At 36.8% G+C, this 14229-nt stretch overlaps 1 protein-coding gene across 8 annotated transcripts in view; it reads right to left on the minus strand.

Moving 5' to 3' along the window:
• The window catches only part of MAP2 (microtubule associated protein 2), a 145940-nt gene that overhangs the window by 91022 nt on the left and 40689 nt on the right, over positions 1-14229 (minus strand). For all 8 annotated transcript variants that reach the window (XM_060016187.1, XM_060016186.1, XM_060016185.1 and 5 more), the window contains exon 2: positions 13943-14020. The gene's annotated coding sequence lies outside the window, so the exon portion shown is untranslated. The remainder of the gene's footprint in view (positions 1-13942; positions 14021-14229) is intronic.

Here is a 14229-nt window from a genome sequence, read left to right on the forward strand (position 1 = left end):
AGCAAGCATATGGATTATTTCTACACTGTCTTCTTTTTAAATGCTTAGAACCTATTGTTTCAATACAATAGGGTTTTTTCCAAAACGAAGAACAGTTCACAAAAGTTCTACTTAGGTTTCTCAAAACCCTTAGACATTGATCATTACAATGAGGAAATTTTTTTTTTTATTATTTCTGGAAGCCTATAAAGAAAGTGATGTACTATTATAAAAGAGAAATAGCAGACTGTGGCATCAGATCAGAGGACATGGGTGATAGGACTTTCAGAGCATGGCTTATGGGTCTCCATTTGGTCAAACCAAGTACTAATAGACCACTCATTTCCACTTGGCAGTTCTCTTGACACTAGATGAGACTATTGAAAAGTGTCAGACAGAAATAGATGGAAAAAGCACTACCCTCACCCACTGAAGTATGGGACCAAAAGAATTTGCTTCTTTTATTTTTTTAAAATCTTTTACTTTAACTAAACTAAGAGGTAAACCAAGGCGAGGAAATACTCCAAATTTAGGTTAGAAAGTCAGCGTTAAGCTATGTAAAAAATGAGAACTCAGGATGGGATCAAGAAATTCAGTGAAATAAGGTAACTGCATTACTCCAAGAAAATGGCCATAAACAACTGTCATTTAGCTTCACATGAGATCCATATTTCCAGTAGGCATTTTGGTTGAGAATTTCTAAGCAGCAAGATTTAATTTTATCTTTGTTACCTTTTTCTCTCTGTTTTATCTTTAAAAAATTAGAATGAATAGTTTAGCTTTTAAAACTAAAACTATATTCCATGTCTGGCATTTTAATTGTAGAGGCCAAGGGAAACAGACATTTCAATTAAACATAAATATTTTCTTGGTAAGGTCAGGATAATGCAAATTAAGATGCACAGATATATCTCCTTTGAGGAACTACAGACCTCAAATGTAAAGGAAACCAAAATTTCTTAGGAAAAAAATAAGTCTTTTCAGAAATAATTTGTAAATAAGAAAGAGACTGCCTCACTCATTCTTAACTAAAAGAAAAAAAAGTGACACAAGTGCCTTAATCATAAGCAGTAGAAGAGAGACATATGAGGTTAGAAAATGTTCTCTTTTGGTGAAATTTAACAATATTTATTAAACACCTATTATGTCACAGGCATGTTTCTAGATGCTCAGGATAGGTAAGTACTAGCAAGACTCAGCTTTTGGTCTTAAGAAGCTACTGAGAGAAATCAACATGACGTCATACAGTTAAGTGATGATATGATAAGTGTTTTAATAGAGGTATACGGGATTCTATGGAAGTTCCTATGAAATCAAAAAATTTGTGGGAGGCTTCATAATGGCAAAATGTGCTTTCAGTCTTGAAGGGCGTTCATGGTGGATAAGGGCGTAATTCTAATTACAAGATCAGCAACACTAAGACATGGGGGTAGAAGAGAACTGGCAACATGCTAGAAAATATCAAGGATGTTTCAGAATGCCAGAAATAGGAGAGTGGATGTGCTGCAGAGAAGCAAATGTCCAGATGATGAAGCATCTTGTCAGCCTGTGTAGGATAAATTTAAACATTATTAATGGTACATCACTGAGAAACTTTAAGCCAATGATGAATGAGAAAATGAGCCATAGGAAGGCTTACAGAAGGTTATGATCAGAAACAGGAAAAGTAGATAGATGGTCAATAATGTGACAATCAATGAGAGTGCATATAAGAACTTGAATTAAAGTAGTGCTGGTGGGATTGGAGATGGGGGAAGGATATAAGATATTTATTTTGAAACACAGGTAGGTCACTCAGTGCCCCACAGGTCATGCAAAATTCCCATCCTCATGAAAGTTACATTTTAATGAGGTAATCATATAGTTACCAAACACCTAATTAAAACATTAAATTTCATGATTAAATATTAATTTATATTAAATTATTACATCTTGCATTTCGTATATGAAATAGCCAAAATAATCTTGAGAAAGAAGAACAGAGCTGGAGGACTCACACTCCCTGACTTCAGACTATACTACAAAGCTACAGTAATCAAAACAGTATAATACTGGCACAAAAACAGACACAGATCAGTGGAACAGAATAGAGAAGCCAGAAATAAACCCACACACTTACGGCCAATCAATCCATGACAAAGGACGCAAGAATATACAATGGAGAAAAGACAGTCTCTTCAATAAGTGGTGCTGGGAAAACTGGACAGCTACATGTAAGAAAATGAAATTAGAACATTCTCTAACACCAGATACAAAAATAAACCCAAAGTGGATTAAGGACCAAAATGTAAGACCAGATACTATAAAACTCCTAGAGGAAAACAGGCAGAACACTCTGACATAAATTGCAGCAATATTGTTTTGGATCCGTCTCCTAAAGTAAAGAAAATAAAAGCAAAAACAAACAAATGGGATCTAAATTACATAATATAGTTACTCAGGTCTAAAATGAGAAAATTATATAAAAATTATACATCAGTATGTTACTTCCCTACAGAGCTTCATTGAAGAACTTCCCTGCCCTCGTGCTCCATTCAAATAACACTTTTGTAGTGTATATTTAAATGATCCGTAGATATATGTCTATATGTTATAGTTAAGTGTGCATGTATGTTACGTTATATTATCTTAAATTACTCTATTTTTCAATTTCTCTTCCTTTTAAAACAAAGTTTCCTTTAGAATTCTTAGGTTTCAAAAGCAAGACCTGCTCTAGTTGTAAACATATGCCAAAAAGGAATACACAAGCCTGAAACAAAGAGGCTTACACACTGCTTCCCAGTAGCAAGAACTTTCTAGTACCACAGCAGTCTGTCTTGGAAAAAAGTCTTTTTGATTGTTTTGGTCCTTTGCTCTTTATTCAAGATTGATTACTACCGGATCTTTCCTAGGGCGCTGTTCACAATGGTTTTAAATGACTCAAGCTTTGGCACCCCCTCACTAAAGTATTTGCTTTAGTGAATTCTAAATTTCTCTTACAGAGACTGCAACTGTCTCGGAATCAAACTGCCTTCTGCAGTAATTACTGAGCACATGGTACAACAGGAGTCCTTGACATTCATTAAAAAAAGTGCAGCGGGTGGGTGAGGAAAAAAAAGAGTAAGGAAAATTAATCACAAGAAATTAGCATGTTTAAGTAAATCATTATAGTGCTCAGGAAGAAAGGTCTGACAGAGACACTCAGAAGGAATCAGCCTCCAGGTTCAGCCAAGTTGGAGTTTTGCTTATCACTTCTCATTCTTCTTATACAGGCTGACGCACTAAACCATTTTTCCTTATATACTTGCAGGAAGGTCCATTTTTATTAGGGTTCCTTCATTTTAAAATGCTCTCTGATGCCATGAGAACTTGATTAAATTGCTACCCATTCTTAAAGGGAAAAGGAGTTTTAATCTTCAAGGAAAAAACAGTGATCATACACTTACTGCAATGCAATATGCTCACAAAAACCCAAGCGTTCCACAGTCACAGGAACCTGAAGCTTTGCGACAGAATTATTAGCAGGTAAGTTGATTTTGCAGAATGTTTACCTGATTGAATGGCTTTTAAACAACACTGTAACACAATATTCTGGTCACATAAAATTATATGCACAGCTACCCTCCATATAAACAGCAATATTTACTACTCTCCAAATAAATGGTACTGATAAAACAAATAAAAAATATAATATGGGGCCTATATTATTTGTGAATTCATCCAAAAATCAAAATTCTTTAAAACTTTTTGCAAAAGTACAAACTGTGGGGTTTTTCCTCAATATGTTACCTTTACTTATTTTTCTTTAAAAGGGCACCTCTTTTTTCAGTTCAAAATGAGTTTTTACTTTACCATCCCAACTCAAGTCTTTTTATAATGCATTTTAGAAACTCATCAGAGTACAAATATTTATTTTGTTCTACAATGATGCTTTCTACATTTATCAATTAATAATTTGATTCTTTTAGCAAGCAGTTATTGAAGAAATCCAAGAGCAGTACCAGGCACTATGCTTTTTGAGCCATTATCCTTTTGGATACAACATTTATTTCTATAAGGAGTGTTTTAAAAAATATCTTATTTGTGTACTACTGTATGAATTAACTTCGATAAACTGAAGTATCTCATATATTTACTATTTTAACATGATACTGAGATTATGATTCATAGTTTTATCTCTATGGTATGAATGGCATGTATTCTTGTCAGGGCTTGAACTATTTGATCCATATGTTCAAATATATTAATTCCATAGACAGATTTTCTTTTGGTATAACAGAGACTGCTAGCAGTTTATCAAAATCTTTGTCTTCTTTTTCCTCAGCACACAGCAGGATTACATCACCTAACCTCCCTTGCAGTTAGATGTGGTCACATGACCCAGCTCTAATGGAATGTGAGAAGACGTCATATGTTCACTGCTAGGTCTCACTTATACACATTTCCATGTGCTCCTCCTTGGTCTTTGCCCTTCTACCAGCTGGATGGAGACAATAACAAAGTCACAAATAAAAGGAGTCTGGATACCTAGTTGACTATGAAGAGGGAAGACAGCTTCCCAACCCAAACACTAAGCTAGGACTGTTAAATGAGCAAGAAATAAAGTGATAACACACTTCTGCATCTACTTGTTTTAGCAACTAGCCAATCCTAACTAATATAGTTGCAGAAAAGTTTGAAGAACTATATTATGAGATTAGAAAAAAAAAAAGAATGAGACTAATAGAAGCAACAGGGTTAAATGAAAGAAATTTCAGTAACTATCCTCCATTTGTTGCCTACACAGCAAATCCCGACAGCACTAGGACAGTCCATGGGTGTTGGAGTGGGAGAAGGGAGAGAGTCAACTTGAGGCAAGAGCAATTCCTGCTGCTCTTCCTAAATTACCTTCTTCATGCCCCTCACTTTTCCTGGTATGGATGGTGCAAAGAGCCCAGCCTTCAGGTTGGTCCTATTCAAATGCCTGCCTTGAGGCCAAGGTGGAGACAGAATTTGCAATCATTTTCAGAGAATCTTAGGACAGTTTGATGTTTGCCAAGGACAAAGTGAAAGCACTGCCTTTCCTGAGATGATAGAAGACTTTACACCTGGTCTATTTCCTGTCTCCACAGTCCTTCTTCATCCTCCCTTATTGTCTTCACTTTATCTTAGAACAGGTGGCCCTTGCTTTTGTTAATATTAATATCTCCACTTGTTCTTTAGCAGATCTTTTCGCACCTCCTCCAAAGCTTTGTTTCCTTAAATATTCCCTTTTGGAATCACAGTGTCAGCTTCCTCCTTCCTTCTGACTATAAACATACTCTTTTTTCTTATCCACAACAGACAAACAATCACACACACAAGAGAAATGACAATTAAAAAACAACTACCATCAAAAAACCTATTTTGTAAATCTGCTACCTTGGGCTAGAGCCCATTTGTTTTTCACCTCTTTAACCCCTCATTTATATACCACCTACTCACTCTTTCAATCATTATTTACTCATTATTTATTGTTGTTATTAGCTATTAACAATTTGTTCAATATTAATTTGTTTCACGTCGAATAACACGTTTCTGGAGGCACAAATATGATGAAGACAAAACTTTTGCCTTTGAGGACTTCACAGAGCTGGGGAGAAAGACAGATGAAAATAATTACACAGCAAGATGATTTTTCTGTAGTCTAGATACACTTAAAGGGCTATGAAAGTGCCTCCTCCCTCAAAAGGTACAATTAATACTACTTTTCAGGCTGGAGAAGAAAGCTTCATAGAAGGAATGACATTTGAATTGAAAAGACATAAGCTTTTGTAAGCCAGACAAGAGGAAAAAGAGTATTTAGGCAGGAGTCGCAGAAGTAACAAAGGCAATAAGTAATGTGAGAAAAACATGGTGTACAAAGAAATAATTAAGTTGAAGAAACAACAAGTAGTCTGCTGTGGTTAGAATGAAGGAAAGGCAATTGAGTAAGAGACAGGGATTGGAGATTGTCCAGAAGTGGCTACTTAGAGCCCTAGTTTGAAGGGTCTTTAGTGAGTTTGGACCTTTATATTATAGAAAAGTTTTAAATAGGGAAAAGAAGCGATATTATCTATATGAAAAAGTCACATGATGGAGAGTCAGGTTATACAAGAGTCAGGAAGAGGGAAGCTCATCAAAGGCCATTGAAAGCTTCAGGTAAGTGTACTGGAGGCCCATACTGAGGGTTAAGAGAGTCCCGCACTTGCATTATGAAGTACCTCAGTGACCATAAAATAATTTTCCCTCTTCTGCTTAAGCAAAAAGTAGACTTATTGACTTTGACTCCTTCCCCAAATTGACTGAGAAAAGGCTACTGCAACAGGTCTACAGAAATTTCTAAAGGCAAACATCCAACAAGATTTGGCTTTTAAGACCTCCCACAGTAAGCCTCCCTTATTAAGTGACTTGTAGTCATGGCCAAATAAAAGAACTAAATGCATAATAACTATTACTTATTCTAAGCATTAGAAAAAGTGCTCATCAGCACCCAATTTTTGTCTTTTCCTATCTCCATCTGGCCAAACTGTTAAAAGGCAAGACTTAATAACAGCACCCTCATGAACGAGAACTAGAGCCTTTTGCAGCAGGTGGTGCCCACCTCTGCCTACAGAATTGCAGCCCAAACAATCTGCTGGGAATTGCAGAGAACTCAGTAGAATGTGCTTATGACTCAGCCTGTTAAGTAGGAGGACTGTCATTGTTATTTTAACTCCTGCCAGAGTATGTGGGCAATGCTCCCTCTTTCTGTCTTGAGTTAACCAAGAGACATCCCTCTTCAAAACCTCACCCCAGAATAGGTCCTTGCTCAGTTAGAGCCAGAACAGTTTGGGGTCTGGGTATGACTGCCAGCTGATAGTGCAGATTAGAAAAGGCTTTCATAAAGGGAACATCTGATATCCTAATTTACCAATAGAATTTTATTTTTAGAATGTTTAATCTGCCTTTAAAACTATTCACACAGAGTGCCACAGACCAGAGCTGAATGCTGATGAGACAGTAATCAGCACAAGTCAAGGTACTTATTTTCGGAAAGGATGGTGAAAATACCAGGGTTTCTTTCTCTTTCCCTTAACTCTTGGGGTATTGTGGTCCTCCTGTTTGTCTTTCTCTTGCCAAATGTTCTCAACAGTGTAAACGTTCATCAAGTGCTGCTCCTAAGGAATACTGTAAAAATGAAACAAAAAAATCAGCCTATTTTACAGAATATTGTCTTAAAGGATAAACTTCACCCATTGATGTATGATGAAAAGATGTAAATCTATTCTGAAGATAAAGCAAAATCCAAGCAATGTCAGGTTGTGGCAAGTCTTAGTATTATGTAGACAAAAGATGGTGTGGAATAGGAAAATAAATATGTTCTGCTTTCAAAACGGTTTTCTCATTTCCACTCAGCTAATTTTTCTCTGTGTTTCTGGTGCTATAAATTACGATTCAAGATTACATATCAGTAGAATAAAATTTTGTCATAATGCTATAAAATCATGTGTCAAAAAGATGCAGGAAAGCTCCTCAGCATTCCAGAAGCGAGGGACTCTATTAAGACAAACTGAAAGAATCGTGAAAAGGGCAACAACCATCACTGGTGTGCGTGAAAGATAGCATGTGTATTCCAAAGTAACCTCTCTAGGCCTTCAAAAAGTGAGGGTCCACCAAGATAGAGATACCATTCTAGACACAGCTCAGAACATCACATAGCCTCTGCCCTCAGTGGGGAAAGAGAGGATGTTGAGATGACATCAGGGAGGTAGAAGATGTCAGCTTATTTAGCACCTTCCTGGCCACAGCAGGAGTGTGGGTTTTCTTCTGACTATTAAGGGCAGTCATTGGTGGATTCTGAACAAAAGAGTCATATCAACTGATTTATAAAAGATCAGACTATGTGAACAATACATTATACAAAAGCAATACTGAGCACAGGAGGCTACTGCATTTGCTAAAATGAGAGAGAGTAGATTCCAATGATACAGGTAAAGACAATGAGAAATGATTAGATTCTGGACAGAGATGAGCTTGTTACTGCTATTATCTGAAATAAGGCTTAAGAAGGTTAAATAATATGCCTCTAATAGGTAGTGAAGGCCAGAAATAAAGCAACCGTCAGGGTCGTTTACTACACTTTAAATGTCTACATGGGACTTTTGTGTCAAAAAGATGCTGATATTCTATGAAGTAGTCAGACTTAAATGTTGGCGAGATATAACAACCTTTATACTAAGAACTACATGTATTAGGTTTGAAAAATTCAATTCTAAATTTTACAGAATTAGTAATATTAGCACATGATTATAAAGATTTTGTCATTTACAAAGCATTTTCACTCCTATTATCCCATTCAATGTTAGCACAGCAAAATAGAGATATCTAACAGTCACATTTATGATATCACTGAAGTGTCAACTACAAATGGGCACTCGCCATTGGCACTTGCCATCTACCTCTACAAGGATTAGATCAGGTACTGCAGCTGCTGATTTTCAACACCCCCTGAAAGGAGTTCGGGGTGGACAGCAGAAAGGAGGCACTCTGTGCTCCGGGGCGGGGGTGGGGGGTGGCGTAAACAGGCAGAACAGGTCTTCAGATAGTTAGATATTCTCAGGAGCTGATTTTATGAGCCCAATTCTTATATATTCTCAGATCTAGAAAAGCAGTAAAATCCTTCATGGTGACTTCTGCTTCCCGTGACTAGCAGTAACCTGCACAAGACTAGCAGAAACCTTCTGTAAAAAAATATGTGCTTGATTGCATGTATTCCCCCTTCACCAAAATCACGTATATACTGACCTTCCCCCCTGCCTCCTTGGAGCGGTTTCTCAGAGCTATCTGAAATGCTGTCTCCCCGGCTGCAGTCCTCATTTAGCCCCAAATAAAACTTAACTTACAACTCTCATGTTGTGCATTTTTTAAGTCGACAGAAGGAATCTTTGCCATCCTCAGTAGTTTGTTTTCTCTTTTTAACATCTTTATTGGAGTATAATTGCTTTACAGTGGTGTGTTAGTTTCTGCTGTATAATAAAGTGGATCAGCTATACGTATACATATACCCCCATATCTCCTGCCTCCTGCGTCTCCCTCCCACCCTCCCTATCCCACCCTTCTGGTTGGACACAAAGCACCAAGCTGATCTCCCTGTGCTATGCGGCTGCTTCCCACTAGCTATCTATTTTACATTTTGTAGTGTATATATAAGTCCATGCCACTTTCTCACTTCGTCCCAGCTTACTCTTCCCCCTCCCTGTGTCCTCAAGTCCATTCTCTGTGTCTGCGTCTTTTTCCTGTCCTGCAGCTAGGTTCTTCAGAAGCATGTTTTTTTTTTTTAGATTCCATATATATGTGTCAGCGTATGGTATTTGCTTTTCTCTTTCTGACTTACTTCACTCTGTTTGACAGTCTCTAGGTCCATCCACCTTGCTACAAATAACTCAGTTTCATTTCTTTTTATGGCTGAGTAATATTCCATTGTGTATACGTGCCACATCTTCTTTATCCATTCATCTGTTGATGGACACGTAGGTTGCTTCCATGTCTTGACTATTGTAAATAGAGCTGCAATGAACACTGTGGTACATGACTCTTTTTGAATCATGGTCTTCTCAGGGTATATGCCCAGTAGTGGGATTGCTGGGTCGTATGGTAGCTCTATTTTTAGTTTTTTGAGGAACCTCCATACTGTTCTCCATATGGCTGTATCAATTTACACTCCCACCAAGAGTGCAAGAGGGTTCCCTTTTCTCCACACCCTCTCCAGCATTTATTGTTTCTAGATTTTTTGATGATGGCCATTCCGACTGGTGTAAGGTGATACCTCATTATAGTTTTTTGTTTGTTTGTTTGTTTGTTTTGGGGGTACGCAGGCTTCTCACTGTTGTGGCCTCTCTTGTTGCGGAGCACAGGCTCCGGACGCGCAGGCTCAGTGGCCATGGCTCATGGGCCTAGCCGCTTCGCGGCATGTGGGATCTTCCCAGACCAGGGCACAAACCCGTGTCCCCTGCATCAGCAGGCAGACCTCTCAACCACTGTGCCACCAGGGAAGCCCGTCATTATAGTTTTGATTAGCATTTCTCTAATGATTAGTGATGTTGAGCATCCTTTCATATGTTTGTTGGCAATCTGTATATCTTCTTTGGAGAAATATCTATTTAGGTCTTCTGCCCATTTTTGGATTGGATTGTTTGGTTTTTTTTTGATATTGAGCTGCATGAGCTGCTTGTATATTTTGGAGATTAATCCTTTATCAGTTGCTTCATTTGCAAATAATTTCTCCCATTCTGAGGGTTGTCTTTTCGTCTTGTTTATGGTTTCCTTTGCTGTGCAAAAGCTTTTAAGTTTCTTATGTCCCATTTGTTTATTTTTGTTTTTGTTTCCATTTCTCTAGGAGGTGGGTCAAAAAGGATCTTGCTGTGATTTACATCATAGAGTGTTCTGCCTATGATTTCCTCTAAGAGTTTTATAGGGCCTGGCCTTACATTTAGGTCTTTAATCTATTTTGAGTTTACTTTTGTGTATGGTGTTAGGGAGTGTTCTAATTTCATTCTTTTAAATGTAGCTGTCCAGTTTTCCCAGAACCACTTATTGAAGATGCTATCTTTTCCCCATTGTATATTCTTGCCTCCTTCATCAAAGATAAGGTGACCATATGTGCATGGGTTTATCTCTGGGCTTTCTATTTTGTTCCATTGATCTATATTTCTGTTTTTGTGCCAGTAGCATACTGTCTTGGTTACTGTAGCTTTGTAGTATAGTCTGAAGTCAGGGAGCCTGATTCCTCCAGCTCCGTTTTTCTTTCTCAAGATTGCTTGGGCTATTCAGGGTCTTTTGTGTTTCCATACAAATTGTGAAATTTTTTGTTCTAGTTCTGTGAAAAATGCCAGTGGTAGTTTGATAGGGATTGCACTGAATCTGTAGATTGCTTTGGGTAGTATAGTCATTTTCAAAATGTTGATTCTTCCAATCCAAGAACATGGTATGTCTCTCCATCACTTTGTGTCATCTTTAATTTCTTTCATCAGTGTCTTATAGTTTTCTGCATACAGGTCTTTTTTCTCCTTAGGTAGGTTTATTCCTAAGTATTTTATTCTTTTTGTTGCAGTGGTAAATGGGAGTGCTTCTTTAATTTCTCTTTCAGATTTTTCATCATTAGTATATAGGCATGCAAGAGATTTCTGTGCATTAATTTTGTATTCTGCTACTTTACCAAATTCATTGATTAGCTCTAGTAGTTTTCTGGTAGCATCTTTAGGATTCTCTATGTATAGTATCATGTCATCTGCAAACAGTGACAGTTTTACTTCTTCTTTTCTGATTTGGATTCCTTTTATTTCTTTTTCTTCTCTGATTGCTGTGGCTAAAAATTCCAAAACTATGTTGAATAATAGCGGTGAGGGCTTCCCTGGTGGCACAGTGGTTGAGAGTCTGCCTGCCAATGCAGGGGACACGGGTTCGTGCCCCGGTCCGGGAAGGTCCCACATGCCGCGGAGCGGCTGGGCCCGTGAGCCATGGCCGCTGAGCCTGCGTGTCCGGAGCCTGTGCTCCGCAATGGGAGAAGCCACAACAGTGAGAGGCCCGCAAACTGGAAAAAAAAAAAAAAAAAAAAAAGTGGTGAGAGTGGGCAACCTTGCCTTGTTCCTGATCTTAGTGGAAATGGTTTCAGTTTTTCACCATTGAGAATGATGTTGAATAGCTTGTTTTCTCTCTCTGGGTAGATAGTGTGTCTTCCTTACTTTTCTAACACCAGTCCCCTCAACTCCCATAAATGAATCCTAATAATATTGGTGGAATAAATGAAACTGCAATTTAGGTATCAAACAGGTTAAGTTTTCCCCATTCTTTTTCTGGTAGGAGTATAGCTTTGAAGTCTGAGAGAGATGAATTTGAATCTGGGCTCTGCAATCGCTATATGATGGTAGTAAGTTACCGAATATATATTGGTCTTGATTTCCCATCTGCAAAATTGCATTGCACTTGTGACCTGCAAGCTTGCATCAAATCTTACAGGTACTCATATTTGCTCAGCAAGGGTTAGTTAATCTCTTCTTTCTCTCCCAACTCCGTCAGAGTAGTTATTTACTCCCTTCAGAAAATAAAATTGTTATGAAATATTCTATGTCTATAAATATTATTATATATTGATATTTCTTTTACCTTAAACGAATTGTAACATTAAATGTAGTGATAGAGAAAATTAGAAAAAAATCCTTTTATAAAGTTTCTCTCATGATTTTTGAAGGGCATATGAACAGATAACATGGGCCAAACAAAAGTGTTTTTCTTTTATGTATCTTTCAAATTTCAGTAGTATTTACATTGTTTTTGGGAATAGTCAGTATTTCACCTATGGGGAAATAAAACAAATTTCAATATTGTGTTATGGCAAAAGCAGTAAAAAATACGAGTACCATTAGTTAGCAATATCCTTACAGCCAAAAAAACAAAACAACAACAAAAAAATCTTTTCTAATAGGAAAAAATGAAACAAATAGAATTGGCATGATATCACATATTAAGATAGTTGGATCTCTTATATAGAAATCTGGGAGAAGCTTTGAAAGCCATACTTAAACCATTTTAGCATTAAACCTTCAAAATGCTGAAAGTTGTTTAGAAATAATAGTTAATAATACTGAGCACCAGATGACTGAAACATTACAATGAGTCAACTTTACCACAGAGTGAGTCAACCAGATCTTTATGTATCAATATGGATGAATCTCTAAATATAATGTTGGGTGAAGGCAAGGTGCAAAAGAATATCTGCAGTATGATGCCATTTATACAAATTTTCAAAATGTAAATGATTATACGGGACATTGTTTCATATATATGTCATCAAATTTAGGACATCATTAAACATAGGAAGGTTATATCATCTTCAGGATTATGACACATTTTAGGAAGAAGGGAAAGGTTTATTTCTTTAGAAAAGATTTCAACAAAGCTGAATGTTAGCATTTTTTCAAATTCATGTGGCTGATACTCAGGTATTTCTTATAATATTTCCCATATTTCACTTTGGAAATTTTGTAAGCTTTCTTGATTAAAAATAAAATAATAAAGAAATAATGAAAAGAGAAAAGTGCATACAGCTACAGCGGATTTAAGACTGGATATTCAGTACTTCCAGTAACAAGAGATTACATGAAAATGCAGCCTTCATTTCCTAGAATAAGAAATCATTCATCTGTACTCTTTCTGAAATATTATTCTGCTTTTATCAGAGGAATTTTGAGTTCAAAGACGTAACATGAAAGAAAATATTCTTTCTGCTTGTAAACTGAGCTAAAGTGTACACACTCCTTTATTTACTCATGCAACAACTGTAAAGTAACAAGTACAAACCTAAAATAAACGGTTCCCTGCCATCTCTTTGGGTAAGTGCATTGTCTTTTTTTCTTCCTTAATCAGAGAGAACCAACTCAACACAAACAAGAATCTGATGACTAGGCATTTCTACCACAACTAGCCTCACAATAATAGCTGGGCTGACATTCTTTCCAGTGCCTTGATCCCAGATCCTAGGATACAACCTTGGGTGAACTTCTATACCTATACCTACCTACCTCCTCTCTCTCTGCCTCATGCCCCTAATCTATAAAAGGAGCACCCTTATATCTACTCACAGGGTTGTTATACAGAATAAATGGTTTAGTTTATGTGAAGTAAGTCATGTAGGATCACAAATGGCACATAGGAAGTGTTGAGAAGACACTATTGGTATTGTTAACCACAGCAGGAGAGACAGGCTTAGTTCAATCCTCACTTCAGAGAAAGATTTTTTCATTCATTTACTATGAAATCATTCAAAGCATTATGAAATGCTATTTTAATAATCCTAAGTCTATTAGCTGTAGAATGCATGTATATTTTTCCCTTATCAAAATGAATTGATACTTATTTAATAAAGATGTTTTTGAAAATGTGGTTAACAAAGGTTTAGTTTCCACAATTGTGGGTTAACTCTTTTATTGTAGAGAGGATAGGGTCTTACCTATTCAAAGAAGTAGTAAAATGGTAAAGTTTGTTATATTGTGTTCTCAAAGGGTTGATAATATGTTCTGGTTTCTTTCTGTAAAAAAAAGAAGTTAGGAAATTAATAATTTAATCTCTGATCCATGTATATCAATTACATCATGTAGGTCAATACTAAATTCAACTCATGGCTTTATTCTTATATTGGGTAACTGAGACTATGAGATAAATTTCATGATGGTTCCTTATAGTCATACACTGAACTAGGTCCTTTTCTGAGTGTTTCGAATAGAGAAGTGAAAATGC

This window comes from Delphinus delphis, chromosome 7 (genome assembly GCF_949987515.2).
Source record: "Delphinus delphis chromosome 7, mDelDel1.2, whole genome shotgun sequence".
In the NCBI taxonomy this organism is placed as follows: Eukaryota; Metazoa; Chordata; class Mammalia; order Artiodactyla; family Delphinidae; genus Delphinus; species Delphinus delphis.